Below are 23,751 nucleotides of genomic sequence, written 5' to 3' on the forward strand. Positions count from 1 at the left end.
TATAAACCTGCTCACAACTCCCACTGCATGTGCTATGTCTGGTCTGGTGCACACCATTGCATACATGAGGCTTCCGAAAACAAAGGCATAAGGAACCTTATTCATATAAGCATGCTCCTGCTCCGTTGATGGTGATTGGGCTTTGGTTAGTTTGAAATGACTATCCAAATGAGTACTAACAGGTTTAGCTTCATCCATGTTGAATCTGCTAAGCAATTTTTCACGTACTCTGCCTGAGATAAATTCAAGACTTCGTTCACCCTATCTCTCAAGATCCTCATACCAAGAATTTGTTTTGCAGCTCCCATATCCTCCAGACAAGATCCTGCTATCAAAATGTCATCCACATATAGTAGTAGAATGATATAGGAATCATCAATCTTCTTCACATAACAACATTGATCCTCCTGGCACCTCAGAAAATCGTTGTTATTCATGAATCCATCAAACTTCTTGTACCACTGTCTTGGAGCTTGTTTGAAATCGTACAAGCTCTTCTGAAGTTTGCACACCAATTTTTCTAACCCACGTACTTCAAATCCTTGTGGCTGCTTAACCGGCTAAATCGGTGTGATATAAATCTACTGGCAAGCGTACCAGGTCAAGTAATAGTAAAGTGGACAGAGAGTCCAAGTATCGATCCCACAGGGACTGCAGTCAATTCTCAAGAATTAATTATTTTACTTAATCTAGACAAAATAATAGAAGGATTTTGAATTAAATAAAATAAGAATATAAAATAAAAACTGATTAAGAAATAAGAATAAAAATAAATGAAGATAAAAATAATTAAGACAAAGACAACCAAGACACACGTAGGTACCGAACAAATCACGTAACATGTAGTCGATTCAGGACTCAGATTTAATCTTAATTCACGGGAATTCTACTAATTTGTTCAAAGGTCTATTTCTAGAACAATAAAACCTATTCAAATATTGATGAACTAATCTTTCGTAATTCTAATCAAATTTGAATGCATTAAATATTTGTGAAAATTCAGTTTACACCCAAACCGCACACTGAAACCGAATTCTATTTCTAGTCGATTTTACAATATGTTAATTATCAGAGTGATCAAAATCAATACCTTCTCTGTCGACTTGGAATCGATTAACATGCAAGCAAATAGTTGCTCAGACTATTTAGCAGACAAATATAAATCTGACAATCTATAAAAGAAAATCAACTCTAAAAAATCCCAAACAAACATCCAAGTTTTCTACACGAATTTGTTCGGCCCAATCACGCCGTCTTGGTTGAAAATAAACTACTCAATAATTAAAAATATTAATTAAAAAATAAAAATAAAAGAAGAAAAGAAAGAAGAAATCTTCTCTCCCAAGCCTTGTAGCCGCCTCCTCTGTGTTGTGCGCGTTCTGGAACTTCAAAAACCCCAAAAATATGTTATATCATGTATATATATGGTCCGGAACGCCTACCAGTTAATTTTCTCTCAAAACAATGATTTTTCGGAACACATATGACCAACGAACATGCGCGCGTGCGTGGCATAGGCCTTGCGCGCGCGCAACATATAAAAACAGAGGCCTGGATACGAAACTCGCGCGCGCACGAGCTTGATTCTCGCGCGCGCGCAGTACAAATATTCTGCACACAGCGACGATTTTCAAAAATTCATTTCATCAGATCTAGCCATCGGATTGAGCTGAAATTTGGACAGCAGCTTCAAAACATCTTGAAATTTAATCTGAACGGTAGAGATCGGATTCGGAGCTTTATAAAATTGAATTTGAATTTTTGTAAAGGCTGCTCCGTAATTCACTCTTCAAAAAACTATTTTCCTACAAAATCAACCCGAGGAGTGAAATACACACACATGCACTAAAACACATAAAAATAATATGAATGCACACAAAATAGACATAAAAATAACATGAAATAATACATACAAAATGCACTTATCAATACCCCCATACTTAACTCTTGCTCGCCCTCGAGCAAGACATGCAAAAACAAAATGCAAACAAAAACATAAGTAAGGACGATTCATAAATGTGCAAAGCCTCCGAGAAGTTCAATCACAAAATAAAAAACACAGACATGCTCTCAACTTTTCATAATACACCTTCGGTTTAACGTGAACGTGTGTGTGTGGAATGTCATTCTAGTTTCATACAACTTATACCGAATTCATCTCAAAACTGCTTAGCGACCTATGACAAATTAGTGCAAGTTTCACTCTTCAAGTGCTCATTCCTTCCAACGACCTCTAGACTAAACTCACCTCCCTTGAGATAATGAATTACACACCTCCGGATTTTTGCACCCGGTATTGCTTTAGCCCCAATAATTACCCGCTGACTTAGCTATAACTGGATTTGATACGAAAAATCATTCTATTTTTTCTTTCCAATCCCCTCGTCTATAGCTCGGATGGAGCATCAATCCCATTTAATCCACATACTTAGCCTTAAAATTATTCTTTTATAGGATTTTAATCCTTTCAAGATCCGGATGGAATTGAATTTTTTTTTTCTAGGTGCGCCCAAGATCATAAGTGTAAACTAGAGCCTCATCAAAATTCATAAAACACAATCAAGATCCACAAACCACCTATTGTCGTGCAATGGTCAAACAGACAGAAACGTCATCAAATCTTTCGTTACAGTCCACTGGTCTAACACAAGTGCTTATAAATATTCACGGTTCAACCTACAGTTTCTCATGTCAAGTCAAGAGCAAATTTTTTTAAAAAATCCATTTTTTTCAAATAAACTTCATCATCATTGGCTATTATGACTCATCCTACTCATAACAATGCAAACAACAACAAAAACAAACTAAATTCAAACAAACACAAAACATGACAGATGCAACAGAAACATAACAAACAATGCAATAAACTAGTCTACCCCCCCCCCCCCCATACTTATCCAAAGCATTGCCCTCAATGCTTCAGAACAATGAACAGAATGCATAACAAACACACAAATTCAAAGACGAACAAAAACACAATGAGAACAAAAATGACACTCCCCTGATTTTCGATTCATCCTCTTCCTTCTTGATAGTATCAGCTGGGACAGCAGCAGCAGACTGTGTATATCGGCAGGCTCGACAAACTGGCATGGGAAAGAAACAAAAATGAAATAAAAACAAAAATAAAAACAAAAACAAAAAACCAAAAATAAAATGAAAAGAAAAAATAAATAACACTGGGTTGCCTCCCAGTTAGCGCTAAGTTTATAGTCTATAACCCGACTATGCAGAAAACCATCAAAGAGCGGTTGCCGCCCATAGTAAGAATCATACGACTCTACATATGGGTTTTGATTTCCTTTGCCCTCAAGCTTGGCATGATATATGCAGTTGAGGCTTGTCGGTCCAACAACACTTGGTCTGAAATTTTTCTTTTGGAAGGAGACTCCAAATCTTGGCTGAAGCTCATAGAGGATGGAATACTGTGGAGTTGGCGTCAATGGAAAGAAAGGATATTTTAACGGTGTACATGGAACGACCATTGATGAGGTCAAATATGTCTTCTTGGATGTATCCTCCTCCACTGTCATGTGTGGCTCTTCTTCACACGAAGATTCCTCAATAATTATTTCTTCTTGCTCTGACTCCGTTACTTCAATCTCTTGGCAGATCTCAAAATTTGGTTATCTAAGAAGCTCAATCTGTTCATCCAAAAGACTCCAAGACTTGATACGGCTTTCTAAGAATTGATTTGTCTCTGTCTGTTGCCGCAAAAGATTCTCCAACTGAGCCACATAATCTTCAGAACACCCTACACACTCTTTTTGACTCTCCGATGGTTGGTTTGCAAAATTTTTAGAGTTGATATCTGGAGGATATTTGTGACTCCAACCTTGCAATGAAGGATCACAATGCCAATGGTAGTCGAAATCTGCCATATCATTTAACAAGTGCATCGCACTGTCTTCATCTCTTCTAAACAATTGACTGCCAGTGGCCAAAGCTCCAGAATCTACCCAACTTCTTGTAATCTCATCCAAACCACCATAAAAAATTTTAGTGATGGTGTAAGTCAAAAACTGATGGCATTGAAATTTGTTCGCCAAATCATTGAATCTCCCCCAAGTAGCATAGAAAGGCTCCAAGTATTGCTGGCCAAATCTTGTGAACACCTGTCGATGATCCATCTCCAAGTACCTCACAAGTAAGAAAAAAAATATAATTAATAATTAAAAAAAATGCAAGAAAAAAATATCTAGTCTCAAGAAAATAATCTATCCTAATATTAACTAAACAGTCCGCGGAAACGGCGCCAAAAACTTGACCGGTTAAATCGATGTGATATAAATCTACTGGCAAGCGTACCAGGTCAAGTAATAGTAAAGTGGACAGAGAGTCCAAGTATCGATCCCACAAGGACTGCAGTCAATTCTCAAGAATTAATTATTTTACTTAATCTAGACAAAATAATTGAAGGATTTTGAATTAAATAAAATAAGAATATAAAATAAAAACTGATTAAGAAATAAGAATAAAAATAACTAAAGATAAAAATAATTAAGACAAAGACAACCAAGACACACGTAGGTACCGAACAAATCACGTAACATGTAGTCGATTCAGGACTCAGATTTAATCTTAATTCACGGGAATTCTCCTAATTTGTTCAAAGGTCTATTTCTAGAACAATCAAACCTATTCAAATATTGATGAACTAATATTTCGTAATTCTAATCAAATTTGAATGCATTAAATATTTGTGAAAATTCAGTTTACACCTAAACCTCACACTGAAACCGAATTCTATTTCTAGTCGATTTTACAATATGTTAATTATCAGAGTGATCAAAATCAATACCTCCTCTGTCGACTTGGAATCGATTAACTTGGAAGCAAACAGTTGATCAGACTATTCACAAGACAAATATATCTGAAAATCAATAAAATAAAATCAACTCTAAAAAATCTCAAACAAACATCCAAGTTTTCTACATGAATTTGTTCGGCCCAATCACGCCGTCTTGGTTGAAAAAAAACTACTCAATAATTAAAAATAATAATTCAAAAATAAAAATAAAAATAAGAAAAGAAAGAAGAAATCTTCTCTCCCAAGCCTTGTAGCCGCCTCCTCTGTGTTGTGCGCGTTCTGGAACTTCGAAAACCCCAAAAATATGTTATATCTTGTATATATATGGTCCGGAACGCCTACCAGTTAATTTTCTCTCAAAACAAGGATTTTTTGGAACACATATGACCCCCGAACACTCGTGCGCAAGCAACACATAAAAACAGAGGCCTGGACACGAAACTCGCGCGCGCAGTACAAAAATTCTGCACCGAGCGACGATTTTCAAAAATTCATATCTTGAGATCTAGCCGTCGGATTGAGCTGAAATTTGGACAGCAGCTTCAAACATTTTGAAATTTAATCTGAACGGTGGAGATCAGATTTGGAGCTTTCTAAAATTAAATTTGAATTTTTTATAAAGGCTGCTCCGTAATTCACTCTTCAAAAAACTATTTCCTACAAAATCAACCCGAGGAGTGAAATACACACACATGTACTAAAACAAATAAAAATACATAAAAATAATATGAATGCACACAAAATAGACATAAAAATAACATGAAATAATACATAAAAAATGCACTTATCACTGCTTCATGTAAATTTCTTCATCCAAGTAACCATGAAGAAACGCCTTATTTACATCCAACTGCTCCAGATGTAAGTTTTCATTCACCACTAATCCAAGTGCAGTTCTGATAGTGGTTAGCTTCACCACTGGAGAGAAAATCTTGGTGTAATCAATGTCTTCTCTTTTGTTGAAAGTCTTTTACAACAAGTCTTGCTTTGTACCATTTGTTGCCATCAACTTCTTCTTTGATCCGGTACACCCACTTGTTGTGTAATGTCTTTTTGCCTTTCGGAAGTTCTGTCAACTCCCAAGTTTGATTGGATGATAGTGAATCTATCTCGTCTTTCATGGATAACTCCCACTTGATTGAATCATCATTTTTCATCGCCTCTTCATAGGTCTCCAGTTCACCTTTATCAGTCAGCAAAATATAGTAAAGTGCATGGGAGTATTTTTGAGGTGGTCTGATTGTTCTCGAAAATCTCCTGAGTTTAATTTTCGGAGTTTGTTGGTCATCATCTTGTGCATGTTGATCGATCCCATCAAAAAAAAAGTTGATATAGATGAAGTAAAACGTGCATTGGAGAGAGAATGAATTCGTGGTAAAGATCTGGCGACATGGAGAATGGAGTAAATGTTTAAATTCCTTGAAATGTTTCAAAGGATCGATGCTCGTGATAAGAACTTACTTGTGATTGTACCGGATATTAGGTAACAACACACATAAATTGATGATACAATGAGAAAATACATGTACATAATAAACCAGTAAGCCCCATTGCCTAAGCCATGCATTCCCATCATTATTCTCAACTTCTGTTGCTTTTCATATACCAAAGTTTCCACCATTACCTGTACATTTTGATGCTGTAACATCTTCTAATTTCAAAAATATTGGTGAAATCATCAAACCTAATATACAAGGCTAACCTTGAACTATTATTGGTCACCAAAAGCACAAAATTTGAAAATTTTGATGAAGTACCATGTTCTCGGCTCCCTGAACTCGCACTGCGTGTGGAATTTCCCCAGTAATTCGAAGAACACCACAAGATGTAAAGACCCAAATGATTAACTCCCTACCTACAACAGTTTAGTAAAATTCCATATATCATTCATTTCAAATCCAATTCGATCATAACCACAAAATTTCCAAGAACATAATGCAGCAAGGTTAATCACCACAGAAATCCAAGTTCATCACTTGTTAGAATAATATTCATATCTGTTTAATTTTTTATCCAAAAAAAGTTTTGTATTTTGGAAATGAAAGATAAGTAATTTTTCTACATTTCATATTCTCAAGGATTTGTCAAATAAAATCAACTAACAGGATTTAGGGAGTGTTTGCAATCACTAAAAAAAGTGATAGTTAGCTTTTGGCTTAAAAAAACATTTTTGTGTATTTCTTAAACCTAGATTATGTGTTAGCTTATGCTTAACTTAATTGAAATCCAAAAGCTAGTCATGTGGTGATTATGATTCTCGAAAATTGATTCTAATAAGAAGGTCATTGTTAAAATCACTCTAATCACTTATTTATCAAATACTACCAAACTTTGATTTTTAGATTTTCACATTTGTTTCCAAACACTAGCAACTTTTGATTTTTCTTATACTTTTTTTATAATCTATAAATTAATCACTTCTACAAAAGCACAATCTATTGCAAACACTTTCTTAATCTGTGTGCAAGAACCTGGATGACACTCGGGTGTTTTGTTTTTCGCAGATTAGATAAGTTCCCATGGAAAATTCATATAAAATTCGTTTTACATCCAAATGTGCTATACCAGTGGCAAATCAAAGAAAACACAATTATGTACAAGTTTTATTTGAACCTAAACTTCGAAATATGTTCCTATAAATTTCACATTTTAAAAGAACAGTAATACAGTGCACAGACATGCACCATGATCTCAACACAGGCCAATTTCAATAAAATGGGAATATCTCTTTTGATTTTAAATCAAATGACATGATTCTAGCACCAATTCGAAGCCAATAAACAGAGGTATAACTTTGTTAACATTGTATCTTCAAAATTCGAAAGCATAATTCTCAGTTACTAAAAATCTAGACTCTTTGTTCACTGCATTACACAGAAATGTACTAATGCATACATATACTATTAAAATTCAAAAATTGCTACTATACTACTAAAGGTACATGCATGATTAAAAAATAACACTATATACCTTACCATATCAAGATTTTTGGGATCCAAAATTGCTAAGCATGAGAACAGGGTGTCATATATTTTTTAGGAGTAAAAACCACAAATTCATAGACACGGAGATTGAAATTGAATATTTTGTGATTTGTTTAATTATGTTTTTAAATTTAATAATCTGGAGTTTTCATGGGGATGAATAATTAATTATGTATTTTTTGTTAATTATGTGTGTGATTTGTTAAATTATGTTTTTAAATTTGTCTTCAAGATTTTAAGTTTTAATTATGTGTAATATAAAATTTGAAATATGAAATTTCCGTAATATTTATAATTTAATAATGTGTAATTTTAATTTTTTTGTATTGTGAAAATTTATTTTGTTTTAAAATAAAAATATATTTATCAAAATAAAAAATTAATATTTCAACATCATCCCTACAACATCATCTCATCCTCGCAGCACTAAACAATGAAGTCTTCGTCGCTGATATCATCATACAATGAAGTTACCAACTTCATCGCACCAACACCATCTCACCATTGAACATGCTCTAAGGTTACTCCACTAAAAACCCAAAATTTCACTTTTGAGAATTATGGAACATGCTTACCCAAATATTTGAGTAGTCCATCGATATAATCATTACATGTTAATCAACCCTCCGTTCATGGTTCACAATTATAGCTGGGTGAAATTACCGTTTTACCCCCTGTTTGTAGCTAAAACCTTAAGTACCATTGATCCACTAGCGAACAGTTAATTCATAAACTAATTATGAATTAGAGCGCTCAAATTGTTCAGTGCTAGAATCAATACTCAAGGGAAGCATTTTAGCATTCTTTCGAAAGTTATGGATTCCGTATCTGTAAATCATATTCCTAGCTGAATGTATTTATGAGTCTCCAAAAAGTAAGTATTAAGTTTATTACTAAAATAACTTTTAACGAAAAAATCAATAGACTAATTAATACAAACAAGGAGTCTATGATTAATCAGGATTTAGATTGATCTACATAAGATTATCTTAATGATGTTGATTAAAGTCTTTATAATGGTACTTAAACAAAAACTCTAAAATCACATCTGGTCCTTGTCCTATATAATCAAATAATATAAAATGCCTCGACTTAGTGCCACCACACTAAAATTTCGGATAAAACTCACATTCAAAATATCAGTAAACCGCACTAATGATTACCAATTAAAGATCCATACTTTAATCAATCATGTATATTTTAAATATATTATCTACGATTTTAATTTTCTTGTATATATTTATATACTAAAATCACAGCAACTATAATATAGTATGGATTTTATATAGATATTCATTTTTAAGCAAAATAACATTAAACAATCAAACAATAAAATAAATAATTATTTTATTTTAAATTAACAATTAATAAAAAATATCTGTTTTATGGGCACATTTCCAACATGAAAATTTAAGGGCTTTGAACAAAGAAGAGTGTTTGTCAAAAGAAAAAAGAAGAGTGACACATGCATCTCTGGAATTCATATCAATTCCTCTCTGATAAAGATCACAAGTCAAGAAAGTTTTGTCTGTGCACGCACTTGACAAGTTCTTGGGATTTTGGATATTTCCACCAAAAGCTTATGTAAAGATTGAGGCTTTGAGAAAAAGGGAGAGTGATCAGCGCCTTTAAGAGTACTGAACACTTGCTCAGGTGGGCTGTTCGCGATCATGTGACGTTGTACAGAAGATGGCATTGCATTGTCTTCCATTGTTTCGATGTAAAATCTTCTTACAGATCCATGTTTTGTTTCCGAAAGAGTGAGTTTTTCCAGTACGGGGGAAAAGGGGATTGATCTCATTGAGACAGAGGCCAACGCAACATCCTGGAAATTAAAGGAAAATGGAAAATAGCAACAACAGTTGAGTTACATCATACATGATGTATATCATGTCAAGATTCCTGAATGTTTTTTCTCGAGTCGGCCATATTAAGCAAGGAAATGAATGTTGTGCAATAATATTGTACCTTTGCAGAACTGTGGTTGAATACCAACTCTTTAGAGAGCCATTTATGGTAGTTAATGGATGTTGGTGGATGACCGTCCCCGTTGTCATAAAGAAATACCTGAGCTTGATGCATCAAGTCATTCGATTCCACCTGCATTCAAAGCAAGATCTCCTTGGCACATAAAATTTCATCATGCATCTAGGATAGTATAACCATGTAGGAGTTTGCTTAGAAACAATCTTTTGCTTCTCAAATTTAAACTTGGTCATGCACTTTTAAAAAGCTTATAATATTTCATCTAGAGGGCCTTGTATTTGTACAGTTAAACATTACTACATGATGCTTAAAAGCTTCAGTCGAAGTAATCGATTAGTCCCATAATATGAGAAGTTAATCCTTCTCTATGTAAATGGGGATCGAGTCCATGTATAAACAATCTTCCAATTAGAAAACAAACCTTCTCAGTGAATATGTTGAGAGAAATTTGCCCACTACTTGTCAACATAACAGCGGACCCAAAAACACATTTTGAAACTTTAGAGGGGAACAACTCCATTGCATATGATATACATGCCCCACCAAGGTATCAAGTAGATATAAACCTACCAAGACTAGTTAGTGGTTGAGCATATATATCTCTGTATATATTCTTAAGCATAAGAATAAATTAAATGATCCAAATATATTTATTTTTGTAACCTTCTCTCCAACGTCGAGTTTTTCGAAAAAATCAGCGAGTGGCTTCACATATTGCGCAAGGCTTGTGATTCTATTTGTTTAAAATGAATGAATCCCGGAACCAGTGAAGTCTATAGCTCTAACTTTATAACCATATATATTCTTGTAAAAATGCAATGGTTTTATACCAGCATAAAGCATCAAAACCACCACTGTTAGGGAATTAGGGTTGAACATAAAACAGATTTAGGTGTTGTCACAAGGTGTTGACAACACCTTCAATAACATGCAGCGAAAAATTATAAAAGCGTGAATAAAATATACTAGCAACCAAATAAATAGACTCAAGAATAATTAAGCAAAAGTATAAAATACTCTTGCAACGCCTCAGGACAAAACTTTCACAAGAAAAATAATCAAATGTTTAAACAACCCTAAAACTAGTGAATTATTGTAAAAGTCAATTTTCTCCAAACATGTGAGAAAATAAAACTGATAAAAGCATCTCCTAAAATTCTATACAAAATAGAATAAATAAATAAAACACAGAGTTGAATCCTTGATGCCAAAACTATACTAGAACACTCCAATCTTTGATCTTCGCTCTTCACGTGTTCTTCAAAACTTCAAGGAAATCAAGGTGACACGACTAATATAAGCTTCAAAACCAACCTACAAAATTCGATCTGATTTTTACACTTAAAATCTCTGTCTTAATTCTCTTGGTTGTTATCTTTTTCGTGTCTGTCTTGGTCGTTCTTCTTTTCAGCCTCTACGCCTAATAAATAAGGCTAGAGAATCCTTCTTTGTTGATGTTTCTGTAGTACCTAAAATCCAATCTACTAAATCTCATGCATTAATTTAATAAATATTATGATTTTTATTTTTAGTTTATCTGATTTAAATTCTTTATTTGAATTATGTGTTAATAAAATATTTTATTGTTTATTCAAATGATTTTTATAATGTAGTTTAAATTGTTTTAAATATTTTAAAGATTTAAGCTTTCATATTTAAATGATTTTAATTTTAATTGTTTATTTTATTCATTTAAATGATTTTAACTGTTTAGCTTGTTTATTTAAATACCCTTGATTGTCCAAATTATTTATTTTTAAATAGCTTAAGTTTAGCGGTTAATTAATTTAAATGCCTAGATTATTTATTTAAATGTTTTTTAATTGTTCAAATAATTTTAAAGGCTTTATTTTCTCTTGTGTATTTATTTAAATTTCTTTTAAAGGTTTGTCTAGTTTGTTCAAAATTATTTAATCTCTCTATTTGTTATTTAAATATTTTACTCTTTGTCATGACATCAGAATATTTGAAGTGTTTAAATTCTTAAATTTTCAACTTTGAGTATTTGCCGGAATTTTGGGCCTAAAACTTTTACTCGCACCATATAAAATACTACATGTTATATTTTGTGTATTATGTTTCCTACCCGCTTAAACTTATGTATTGACCCGGCCCAAAGTAAATTTTTCTCAGCCCAAATCCACAGCCCGTTAGGGATTATACTTACCCATTTCATCGGCCCCATTTCCTTTCCCCTTCTCCAAGTAGCGATGTGATTTTTCCCCTCTTTCCTCTCCAGCTCTCGCATCAATCGACAATCCCATTTCTCCTTCATTCCCAGACGTCCGCCGAAGTAGCTGGACCTTCCCGGCGTGGTTTTCCCCTGAGCTTGTCGTCCGAGCTATTACTGGCACTCCTTGGATCGATCACAGCTCAACCGAGCTTCTCCTCCCCCATTTCCGATTTTTGAAGCGTGAGGCAAGTATATGGGTTTTCTTTGGCCACCAAGTAGGTTATTACGTCTTGTGTTAGTAATCCCTGTTTGTAGTTTGAATTTTCTGATTTCGGGGTATAAGTTCGCACATTTCTGCTTATTTTGCTTGTGTTCGAGCTTCAGTTATCTTTGGAAATTATGTACCTGCTTTCGGTCTTTATGTTTGGTTTTCTGGTGTTGGATGGGTATTGAATTGGTAGTCTCGATTATTGCTTCCATTTGCCTAAATTTTGAAACTCCTCATAGTGTATGGGTATGCGTTGATTTGAGTCCCCTGTTTCCCTTAGATATCTGTACGAGGTTTCAATTTCCTTTTGGCTGTGTTGAACTTGCTCGTGTTTGAGTTATGTGTTTATGGAGTTTCAAGCTTTTGACTAATGTTCACACTGCCTCAGTTTCTAAATTACTCTGTGTTTGGGTATGTGTTGAGTCGAGTTCTTTCTTGTTTCTTGGATGGTGAATTAGGGGCTGCCATGGGTGAGAACATAGCTCACATGGTAGTGCTTAGGATGTGTTGAAAATAGCTAGTAATTGGAGGTAAAGGGCTGTCGAAATTGGAACTTGTTAGTGTTGGTTCTGGGGTAGGGGCAGGGGCTGTTCTCTTTTGAGTCACACTAGGCTTGGGGAAAGCTATCCTAGTGGTTTGTGCAAGTCTAAGGAGTGGTCTAGGTCACTCTTAAAAGGTCGATAACATGGGAAGTCAAGGTTTAAGTGTTTGCAAGAAAGAAGAGTTTTCGAGCAGATTTCTGCCCAAGTGTTGGGGGCAATCCGGTTATGGTCATGTAAAACAGTGTTATAACCATGTTTTGGCTAAGGGCACGGATTTGGGAATAGACTAGGATGTTAGGGAGACGTCGTTTCAAGTGGGAACCAATTCGGTTAAGTTTTGGTTGAGTTCTAGGCTATTGATTTTTAAGGTGCTGATTTTTATTATGTTAAGTGTTGCTGCCCAGAAACATTAGTGCCAGAAATTATTGGATAAGATTTGTATCTTGAGGATGACTTCCTAATTAAGTATAGAGTGCATGAGAACCGTGTTTTCAATCAAAAGTCATTTTGTCTAAGTGTTGAGTATGTTATAAGCATTTCAAGTGGATTGCTCGGGATATGTCCTAAGTGCCAAAAATTAAAGTCTAAGTTCTTAGCTATGGTTTGCCACCTAAATCACCATCCTTTTCAACCATCTTGCATCATTTATTTCATAAATCGAGTAATTGAGTAAATATTTTCAAATAAAGAAATTTCCATAAATGCATGCTATCTCTTTGAGTCGAGTCAAGAAAAGAATGAAACAAAATATTTTACGAACGAAGTGAGATTATTGTGACTACATTATTCATGTGTATGGACGGGCTGGGAGACGTCTTGGCTTTCCATACCAAATTCATGGGTTTGGACGGGATGAAAGAAATCTTGGCTTTCCTTACCAATCACTGGGCAAGACAGTCTAGGAGAAATCCTGACTTACTTGCGGCATAGTGCACTGCTGCCATGATCATGATCGCAATCACAAAGTCACAATTCAAGGATCTAAGTTCACAGATTCAGTCACAGTTTCAGTTACAGATTTAGTTACAGATTCAGTTACAGTTCAGACTTATTTTGACTCGACTTAGTTTATATTCAGTTTCAGTAATGCATGAGATTTAGTAAAGTTTAAGAAAGTTCCCAAGTTTAAATGTGTGAGTCATTGTATGCATTACATCTCATTCTCATTTATCATTCAACTTTTTGAAGTAAGATCAAGGTATATTAAATAAAAGTATTTTAAGTATTAAGCATGTACTTTTAAACCCTCATTATTTTTACCCCATATTCTTGTTGGGCCCCTAGGCTCACTACATCTACTTGGTATAGGTTTAGGCTATCATTGAGATTGCGGGGCAGGATTATCAAGTGAACTCTGATGCGCGCATGACACATCCCTCTGACCATGCCAGTCTTCCGCAAAAGTTTATTTTAACATTTTATAGTCTTTTATTTTGTTACTTGGATTAATGTAAACGTAAAGATAATTTATAGATCGTCTTTGGGCATGTAAGTATCCAAGTATATGATTTATGGATGTTTGGAAGGTCGAATCTTTTTCTTCAGTTCTCGATCTAGTTTATTTTGTATTGTTGGTTGCATTTTAAATTTTTTGTCTGTGACAGGCGGGTTGTTATATAAAATAGATAGGTCATTCCAAAATTTTTATAAAATTTTTAATAATTTTTTAAAACCCGTATTTTTATTTAGTTTAATTTAAAGTAGAATTATGTTCGTTTCAGTTGGTATCAGAGCATGGTTCTAGTTTGGGTTGTGCCTACTGCCGGTTGCAAGAAACTTGAGAAGTCTCACCTCAAAGTCTGTAAGTTTAAATGAATTTTATATGTTAGTCATACCTGAATTGATACTTTAAATGTTTTGATGTCATCCATTTTAAAAATATTTTCAAAAGTAGATGTTTAATTTGTTTAAGTATGTAGTTTAGTGTTTATTTTCATTTAAAAATTTCTTTAGTAGTTTAAAGTGTGCTATTTGACTGTTTATTTTTATATCATGTGATTTCAAGTTAAACGGAGTTGGTGTACCAATATTTCTTCCAGTTTTAGACAGTACGTGGCTGTTGCTTGAGTTATTAGGTAATGTTAACAATTTTTATGAGATTGTAGGAGTTTGTTGGGAAATATTAAACTTGCGTATTAGGAGATTTTAATTGTGTGCTATTTTGTAAGTTATTTTCTTATATTAGATTTTTGTCGGATGTAACTAAGTGCATAGTTTGCTTAGAAATTTCTAAACATTTGTTTAGTCAGTGAAGTTTATGAATAAAACTCATGTGAAGACTTGAGTTACGAACTTGGTTTTATATTATTAGGGATAGTTTGAGTTTTTCTTTGTTTATTTGGGTAAATATGATTTTGTATTTAGTGAGTCGGTTACCATGAGCCTTTCAATTATGTGGACTACTATTCCGATCGTTATTTTCTTTCTCTTCTTTTGTGCTCAAATCCATTGCAACATATACTTTTGAATATCCAAAATTTCTTTGCACTTCCTTTGAGCATTTATGGACTCGTATGACATTAAACAGCGTTGAATTCTACAACTTTGGCATTGGTTGAACTTCTTAGTAAAATCTTGTTTATATTTCGCACTTCTTGAAATTTTTCCTCGGTTCTAGAGCCACATGTTGATGTGAATAAGATTCACCTTGATTTTCTTTTTGGTGATCTACTTATGTTTTGGTTGACACCTGAATATGTATTAGAATTGTTGTTCCCCTGATTAATGACTTATGTGGACTTCTCTCGACCGAAGTCACACTGATTACCTTGATTGTGCTTTAATTGTTTGAGCATGATTTCATTACCCATGGATGAATGATCACGAGATTTGTATCTTGTTGGCTCATATTTATTATTCATGGAGCCTCCATTATTATTCATTCATCCCTAGGACTTAAATATGAGTGAGTTGTTTTCACTAATCCAGATTTCTATTTTCGGCTCGTTTGTTTGTAATGCTTGCGTCATTTCATTTCATATTGAGCAGCATTACTTGTATGTTTGTTTCCTTTCGTGATCCATCATGATAAGGATTTTGGTGGATCATAGTTTCAATTATCAATTCAAATTCTTGTGTAGAGAATTGGCTCGTAGCCGCTTAGCAAGTGTTTAGACTATTGTAATTTAGTATTAGCACTAGATAAATCTTAAGTTATCGTTGTGTTCTGAGGAATGACGACTATCAATTATATCTGGTTCTAGCGAGTAGACTGCTAGGTAGTAAATTAATTGAATGGGTCGTTTCAATTTTAAATAGTATCGTTAAGAGTAAACAAATGATTTTGGTAAGCTGAATGACTGGTCAGTCGTGAGATAGGGAAATAGAGCTGTCCCTAGAATACTTTTGAGTACTTTACATTTGCATTCTAAGACTTTGAAATTGTCGACCGGTAAGACTAATGCACCAACTATGGAAATAGAATGATGAATAAAATATTTAGGAAGTTTTCTGGATAAGCTGTAGATTTATTTACCTGTGAAACACTAAGGTACTGGAGGAACAATTAGAAAGCAATTACGATCGGGTTACAAACTCTTCGGGGTATCCAATTGTATACTAAGTTCTTGAAATATGAATTCAGGTTGTACGTATAATAATTTGGGATTTTTTTTCGGATTTTCAGACTTGTTGTCAAGTTGAACTAGGGACTTGAGATATATTTTCAGGCGATATGTAAGAATTTTTTGGGTACTTAGAGACCACCTAATCCAATAAGTAGATAATAGCTCGTGGTATATTTTGAATTATAGTGTAAATATGGATTTCTTAGTCGTTGTATCTGGGATATAAAAGTGGATAAATCTGTTGGAAAATTTTAATTAAGAATTTAACTTTCGGTAAATTAAAGATGCCAGAGATGAACGTATAAATTGGTGAATGGATATTTGAGATCTGTTTAGTCACTTATTTGGATTCTATATATTATAGGTTAATACCTTGGAACTGAACAACATTGTATTTTTAAGGTTACATTTTCTTATCAGGGATTGAATTAGATTTATTTATAGAAATAGGTCGATCAGTATTAATTTAAGGAGAGTCATTATTTCCACTTGAAGGGTAACTGCACTAGAGTCGTTTCTTGGGAAATTTTAATTATCCTTAGAAGCATTGCGAGTTATAGTAACTAATAAGGGGTTTGAGCATAGTCCAAAAACATTAAGTAAATCATTGCTAATAAGTGGCGTAGACCTTTAGAATTTCAAAATAGATATTAAGATTTTCTTGAAGGTATCATTGTTCCGTAATACTAATGATTTGGGGAATATAGAGAAATTAACTCGTTTTGTCAATCCTTAAGAGATTGTTGGGGAGATTTGTAATTTGTTTTATCGTTTGGGCATGCCGTAGAGATTTTTTTTGTTGAAGTATGGGTCAGATCCATCTTGTATCTTGAGGGAATTTGAGGTAGAATTGTGTAGTTCCTTAGCTATTCTATTTAGGGAAGTTTAGTGTTTAGTCGCTAAGTATTTTTGAAACTTGTGGATTTCTCAAGAGCTTAAGTTCTAGATTATATGAGTTAAGTTTAACTGGTGAATAGACATTAAGCATAGCTTCGTTGTTAGAAGGATTTAAGTTATGGTCGATGTCGACATAAATTATTTATTGATTGTATGGACTTTATTGCTTGGAATTCCGACGTAGGATATGAGGTTAGTGAAATGTAAGTTGTGTAATAACTTAAGGATCTAAAAATTTGTAGGATGAAGAACTTATCAGTTGCAGTAAGATGACGTTTCTGAGATTGTAAATTTAGATTGAAAGTATATTTGAGGAGTGACGGAATTTCATTGAGGATAATAACACTTGGGAAGATGTAAGAATTATAAATTTTATATTTCAATAAGAGTTAGTTAGACCCTTTATGATATAGATATCCGTAAACATCAGAGTGCGCAGTGTAAGCTAATTAGCGTCAACTCATGTGGGTGCGAAGTTGGAGAATTTAGTGTTGATCGGGTCTAAGGTGTTCGAACCTAGTTAGTAAGTCTCGAATTTCGAGGACGAAATTCAATTTAAGAGGGGAAGGAATTGTAGTACCTAAAATCCAATCTACTAAATCTCATGCATTAATTTAATAAATATTAGGATTTTTATTTTAGGTGTATCTGATTTAAATTCTTTATTTGAATTATGTGTTAATAAAAAATTTTATTGTTTATTCAAATGATTTTTATTGTGCAGTTTAAATTGTTTTAAATATTTTAAAGGTTTAAGCTTGCATATTTAAATGATTTTAATTTTAATTTTTTAGTTTATTCATTTAAATGATTTTAACTGTTTAGCTTGTTTATTTAAATACTCTTTATTGTCCAACTTATTTATTTTTAAATAGCATAAGTTTAGCGGTTAATTATTTTAAATGCCTAAATTATTTATTTAAATGCTTTTTAATTGTTCAAATAATTTTAAAGACTTTATTTTTTCTTGTGTATTTATTTAAAATTTTTTTAAACGTTTGTCTAGTTTGTTCAAAATTATTTTAATCGCTCTATTTGTTATTTAAATATTTTACTCGTTGGCGTGACATCATAATATTTAAAATGTTTAAATTCTTAAATTTTCAACTTTGAGTGTTTGCCGGAATTTTTGGCCTAACACTTTTACTCGCACCATATAAAATACTACACGTTATATTTGTGTATTATGTTTCCTACCCGCTTAAACTTATGTGTTGACCCGGCCTGAAATTTTTCTCAGCCCAAATCCACGGCCTGTTAGGGATTATACTTACCCATTTCATCGGCCCCATTTCCTTTCCCCTTCTCCAAGTAGCGATGCGATTTTTCCCCTCTTTTCTCTCCAAATCCCGCATCAATCGACAATTCCATTTCTCCTTCATTCCCAGACTTCCGCCGCAGTTGCTGGACCTTCTTGGCATGGTCTTCCCCTGAGCTTGCCGTCCGAGCTATTACTGGCACTCCTTGGCTTGTTCATAGCTCAACCAAGATTCTCCTCCCCCATTTCCAATTCTTGAAGAGTAAGGCAAGTATATGGGTTTTCTTTGGCCACCAAGTAGGTTATTACGTCTTGTGTTTGTAATCCCTGTGTGTAGTTAGAATTTTCTGATTTCGGGGTGTAAGTTCGCACGTTTCTGCTCATTTTTCTTGTGTTCGAGCTTCTGTTATCTTTGGAAGTTATGTACCTACTTTCGGTTTTTATGTTTGGTTTTCTTGTGTTGGATGGGTATTGAATTGGGAGTCTCGATTATTGCTTACATTTGCCTAAATTCCAAAAGTCCTCACAGTGTATGGGTATGCGTTGATTTGAGTCCCCTGTTTCCCTTAGATATTTGTATGAGGTTTCAATTTCATTTTGGCTGTGTTGAACTTGCTCGTGTCTGAGTTATGTGTTTCTGAAGTTTCAAGCTTTTGACTAATGTTCACACTGCCTCAGTTTTGAAATTACTCTGTGTTTGGGTATGTGTTGAGTCGAGTTCTTGCTTGTTGCTTTGATGGTGAATTAGGGGCTTCCATGGGTGAGAACGTAGCTCACATGGTAGTGCTTAGGATTTGTTGAAAATAGCTAGTAATTGGAGGTAAAGGGCTATCGAAATTGGAACTTGTTAGTGTCGGTTCTGAGGCAGGGGCACGGGCTGTTCTCTTTTGAGTCACACTAGGCTTGGGGAAAGCTGTACTAGTGGTTTGTGCAAGTCTAAGGAGTGGTCTAGGTCACTTTTTAAAGGTCGTTAACATGGGAAGTCAAGGTTTAAGTGTTTGGAAGTAAGAAGAGTTTTCGAGCAGATTTTTGCCCAAGTGTTGGGGGCTATCCGGTTAGGGTCATGTAAAACAGTGTTATAACCATGATTTGGCTAAGGGCACGGGTTTGGTAATAGCCTAAGATGTTAGGGAGACGTCGTTTCAAGTGGAAACCAATTCGATTAAGTTTTGGTTGAGTTTTAGGCTATTGATTTTCAAGGTGCTGATTTTTTTTATGTTAAGTGTTGCTGCCCGGAAACATTAGTACCAAAAACTATTGGATAAGATTTGTACCTCGAGGATGACTTCCTAATTAAGTATAGAGTGCATGAGAACCGTGTTTTCAATCAGAAGTCTTTTTGTCTAAGTTTTGAGTAAGTTATAAGAATTTCAAGTGGATTGCTCGGGATATGTCCTAAGTGCCAAAAATTAAAGTCTAAGTTCTTAGCTATGGTTTGTCACCTAAATAACCATCCTTGTCAACCATCTTGCATCATTTATTTCATAAATCGAGTAATCAAGTAAATATTTTCAAAAAAAGACATTTCCATAAATGCATGCTATCTTTTTTAGTCGAGTCAAGAAAAGAATGAAAGAAAATATTTTACGAACGAAATGAGATGATTGTGACTACATTATTCATGTGTATGGGCGGGCTGGGAGACGTCTTGGCTTCCGATACCAAATTCATGGGTTTGTACGGGATGATTGAAATTTTTGCTTCCCTTACCAATCACAGGGCAAGACGGGCTGAGAGAAATTCTGGCTACCTTGCGGCATAGTGCACTGCTGCCATGATAATGATCGAAATCACAGAGTCACAATTCAAGGATCTAAGTTCACAGATTTAGTCACAGTTTCAGTTACAGATTCAGTTACTGTTCAAACTTATTTTGACTCGACTTAGTTTATATTCAGTTTCAGTCATGCATGAGATTTAGTAAAGTTTAAGAAAGTTCCCAAGTTTAAATGTGTGAGTCATTGTAGGCATTACATCTCATTCTCATTTATCATTCAATTTTTCAAAGTAAGATCAAGGTATATTAAGTACACGTATTTTAAGTATTAAGCATGTACTTTTAAACCCTTGTTATTTCACCCCACATTCTTGTTGGTCTCCTAGGCTCACTACATCTACTCGGTGCAAGTTCAGGTTATCATTGAGATTGTGGGGCAGGATTATTGAGTGGACTATGATGCGGGCACGACACATCCCTCTGACCATGCCAGTCTTCCGCAAAAGTTTATTTTAACATTTTATAGTCTTTATTTTGTTACTTGGATTAATATAAACGTAAAGATTTATAGATCGTCTTTGGGCATGTAAGTATCCAAGTATATGATTTATGGACGTTTGGAAGGTCGAATCTTTTTCTTTTGTTCTCGTTCAGTTCTCGATCTAGTTTATTTCGTATTGTTGGTTGCATTTTAAATTTGTTGTCTGTGACTGGCAGGTTGTTATATAAATAGATAGGTCATGCCAAAATTTTTATAAAATTTTTAATAATTTTTGAAAACTCGTATTTTTATTTAGTTTAATTTAATTTAAAGTAGAATTAGGATCGTTTCAGTTTCTTTGTAGACATAGGATTCTAGATCTTGTTCCTTTTTTATCAACTCAAATCTACAAAGATAAGGAATAAAATCATTAGAGATGAGATAATTAATATTATGATACGATTAATCATATCTCAAATCTAAATAACTATAGAAATAAACAATTTAAAACTTGAGTCACAAGACAGGCAAAAGATCATATTTAATCTTTTTAAATTATAAAATATTTAAGGAATAAATATTCCTTTCAATCTTCTTCTTTTTTGCCTTTCTGGACAAAACATATTCTAATTCAAAAAAAAAAACTACTACCCCTGTATCAAAACTCCACCTGAATAGATTCTCCCCCTATGTAGAAGCCGAGGTGTTGTCATTAGATGTTGGCAACATCTAGCTACAACACTCCAGACCAATAAGCATATGTAAAAAGAGAAAAAAAATATCATATCAAGGCTAAAATAAAAAAGCAGTTTTGATTAAGAGCAGATAAAACTAACTAAACCAACTAAAGCAATCTAGAATTGATTGCTCTCAGATGAGTCAACATCAACTTCAGTTTCTTCGGTAGCTTCATCGCTTTGTTCTCCCCCTTTTTGTCCCGAAGAGCCAGCTCCACTTAGCAAATTCTCATAGTGAGCCTTCAACTTTTCATAATTGGCTAGATCAGCCTTAGCTTGTGTGATCTTCTGCTCAGCCTGCAGAAGTTGAGCTTGAATAAAGGCTGAATCCATGTTATGAGTAGTAGAGGGAGGAACAAAAACATCTGTTGTAGAGGAGGTGTTTGCAAAATTTGTCACAACACCTGATTCAGACCAAGGTAGGTCTATCAATAGCTCTCCAGGTTCAGTAAGAACCTCATCATCATCCTTTTCAATCTCTTGAGACAACATCATGGAATAGACTAGAGATGGATAAGGAAACTTCAAAGTTGGTTGAGCGCAGTCTGCAAAGGCCATAACCGTGTCAAACACCAGTCGGCCATAATTGAAATTTACCCCTTTTCCAATGGCGTACAAGACTGGAGCCTGATGCTTTGTGAAAATGGTGGAATTTACAAATGGAGTCCATGTCTTGACAACGGTCTTGTGTAGAACATAGTACAAGGAAGTAAGATTTGTCGCGGATAGCTTCTTGGGATGAGTTGGAAAAGTTGTTACACGACCACCATTGATGACAGAGGTCATCACATCCAGCGAAGGTAGATCAACATCATCATTAGTATGTGTATGGAGGAATTCATTGATCACAGCAGGACTGAAGGCAAAAATCTGTCCTCGAACATACAATTTCCCATATTTGACATACCGTGGGTCCTTCACGGCTTCAGTCAGATTACAGTAAAATTCACGAACAAGTTCCCTGCTGTATGGAACAGAGGTAGTGACGGTGCCAAGAATGTTCCTTAATTCAAAAAATCTGACCATATTCTCAGCTCCATAGCTCCCCAGATCAATATTGTGCTCATCCAAGAAGACTCGATCAACGTACTTATCCCAATCATCAGCAATCTCCTTGGAATAAAAGGCAGAGGATTAAGAAGAATTTACCCGATAGTCTTCACCCAAGGTGTTGTCCAGGGTGTTGGCAACACCTTCCTCAACATCCTCATTATCATCTGTAGAGTCATCAGAATCGGACTCTTCTTCCAATTATTTCTCAGCATCTGAGTCTTCACTAGATTCAGTTCTGGAACTATCAGAAGAGTGCATGTGGGAGATTGTCTTCGAATTCCTGCAACATTTTCTTGTCCGGTTCATCATCAAAGTTGTGAGACTGGACAGTGGACTGCTGAGCCTTTGATTTTTTCATATCAACCATGAATTTGGCAATAGAGGATTCCTCATCATCAGAAAATTCAAGAGGAGCAACAATAGATGTCTCCTCAACAGGAACAGATGCAGATGCATCTTCCTTGACATCAGCAGCATATGGAGTCACAGACTCTGTTGAATCATTAGTAGAAGAGAATTCTTTCTTTGATGGTTCTTCTGTTTCAAACAGAACTGGGATAGTTGGAACAGATGGTTCCATGGCATCGGCTTTTCCCCTTTTTCGATGCACCAATTTGTAATCCTCATCATTACTTGCATCACCAGATGAGTACTCTGTGTCCACCAGGGACAGTCTCGATGGTTGTCCTTTTCCACGAAATCTCTTCTATGTGGTGTAATCTGGATTATAACCAGCCTGTCTCTTGGATCGGCGTGTCAAGGGTTTTGCGAGAAACACCTTGTTAATTGTAGAAATATCAGGAAGATTCTCCACATCAATTTCATTTCCTGGTTCTCCTGGAGCAATAGAATCTAGTGGAATAGGTTCCTCAGCAGCTGGAACTAGGGCTTGCTCGTTCACGGGGTGAGGTGACGGGGGTGTTGTGACACCTTCAGCAGCATCCTCTGTAAAACCCATTTCAGATCGGATTTCTTGAGGATCAAAACCCTTTCCTGCCATTAATAGATTGCAAATGTGAAAACAGAGAGAAATTTAGGGCAGGTAAAATCAGGGGTGATGGGCAAGTAGAGGAGAATCGAGAGAAAAAGGAAGAAAATATTGAATTTCCTTCAACAGATAAGTATAACATATATTACATGCCACACTCTCTCTCCTATTATCTTCAGAATTACAGCCCCTCTAACGGTAACAAAAAAACCCCAACGGTAATAGACCCAAACGGTAACAAATCCTCTCTTAATTAGGAAACAAATATTTCAATTTTCAACAATAATCTCG

At 34.6% G+C, this 23,751-nt stretch overlaps 1 pseudogene; it reads right to left on the bottom strand.

Annotated features, from left to right (window-relative positions):
• Positions 1-5,751: 5,751 nt before the first annotated feature.
• LOC140862885 (putative methylesterase 11, chloroplastic) lies at positions 5,752-18,647 on the bottom strand (annotated as a pseudogene).
• Between the last annotated feature and the right edge of the window lie 5,104 nt (positions 18,648-23,751).

This window comes from Henckelia pumila, chromosome 4 (genome assembly GCF_033568475.1).
Source record: "Henckelia pumila isolate YLH828 chromosome 4, ASM3356847v2, whole genome shotgun sequence".
In the NCBI taxonomy this organism is placed as follows: Eukaryota; Viridiplantae; Streptophyta; class Magnoliopsida; order Lamiales; family Gesneriaceae; genus Henckelia; species Henckelia pumila.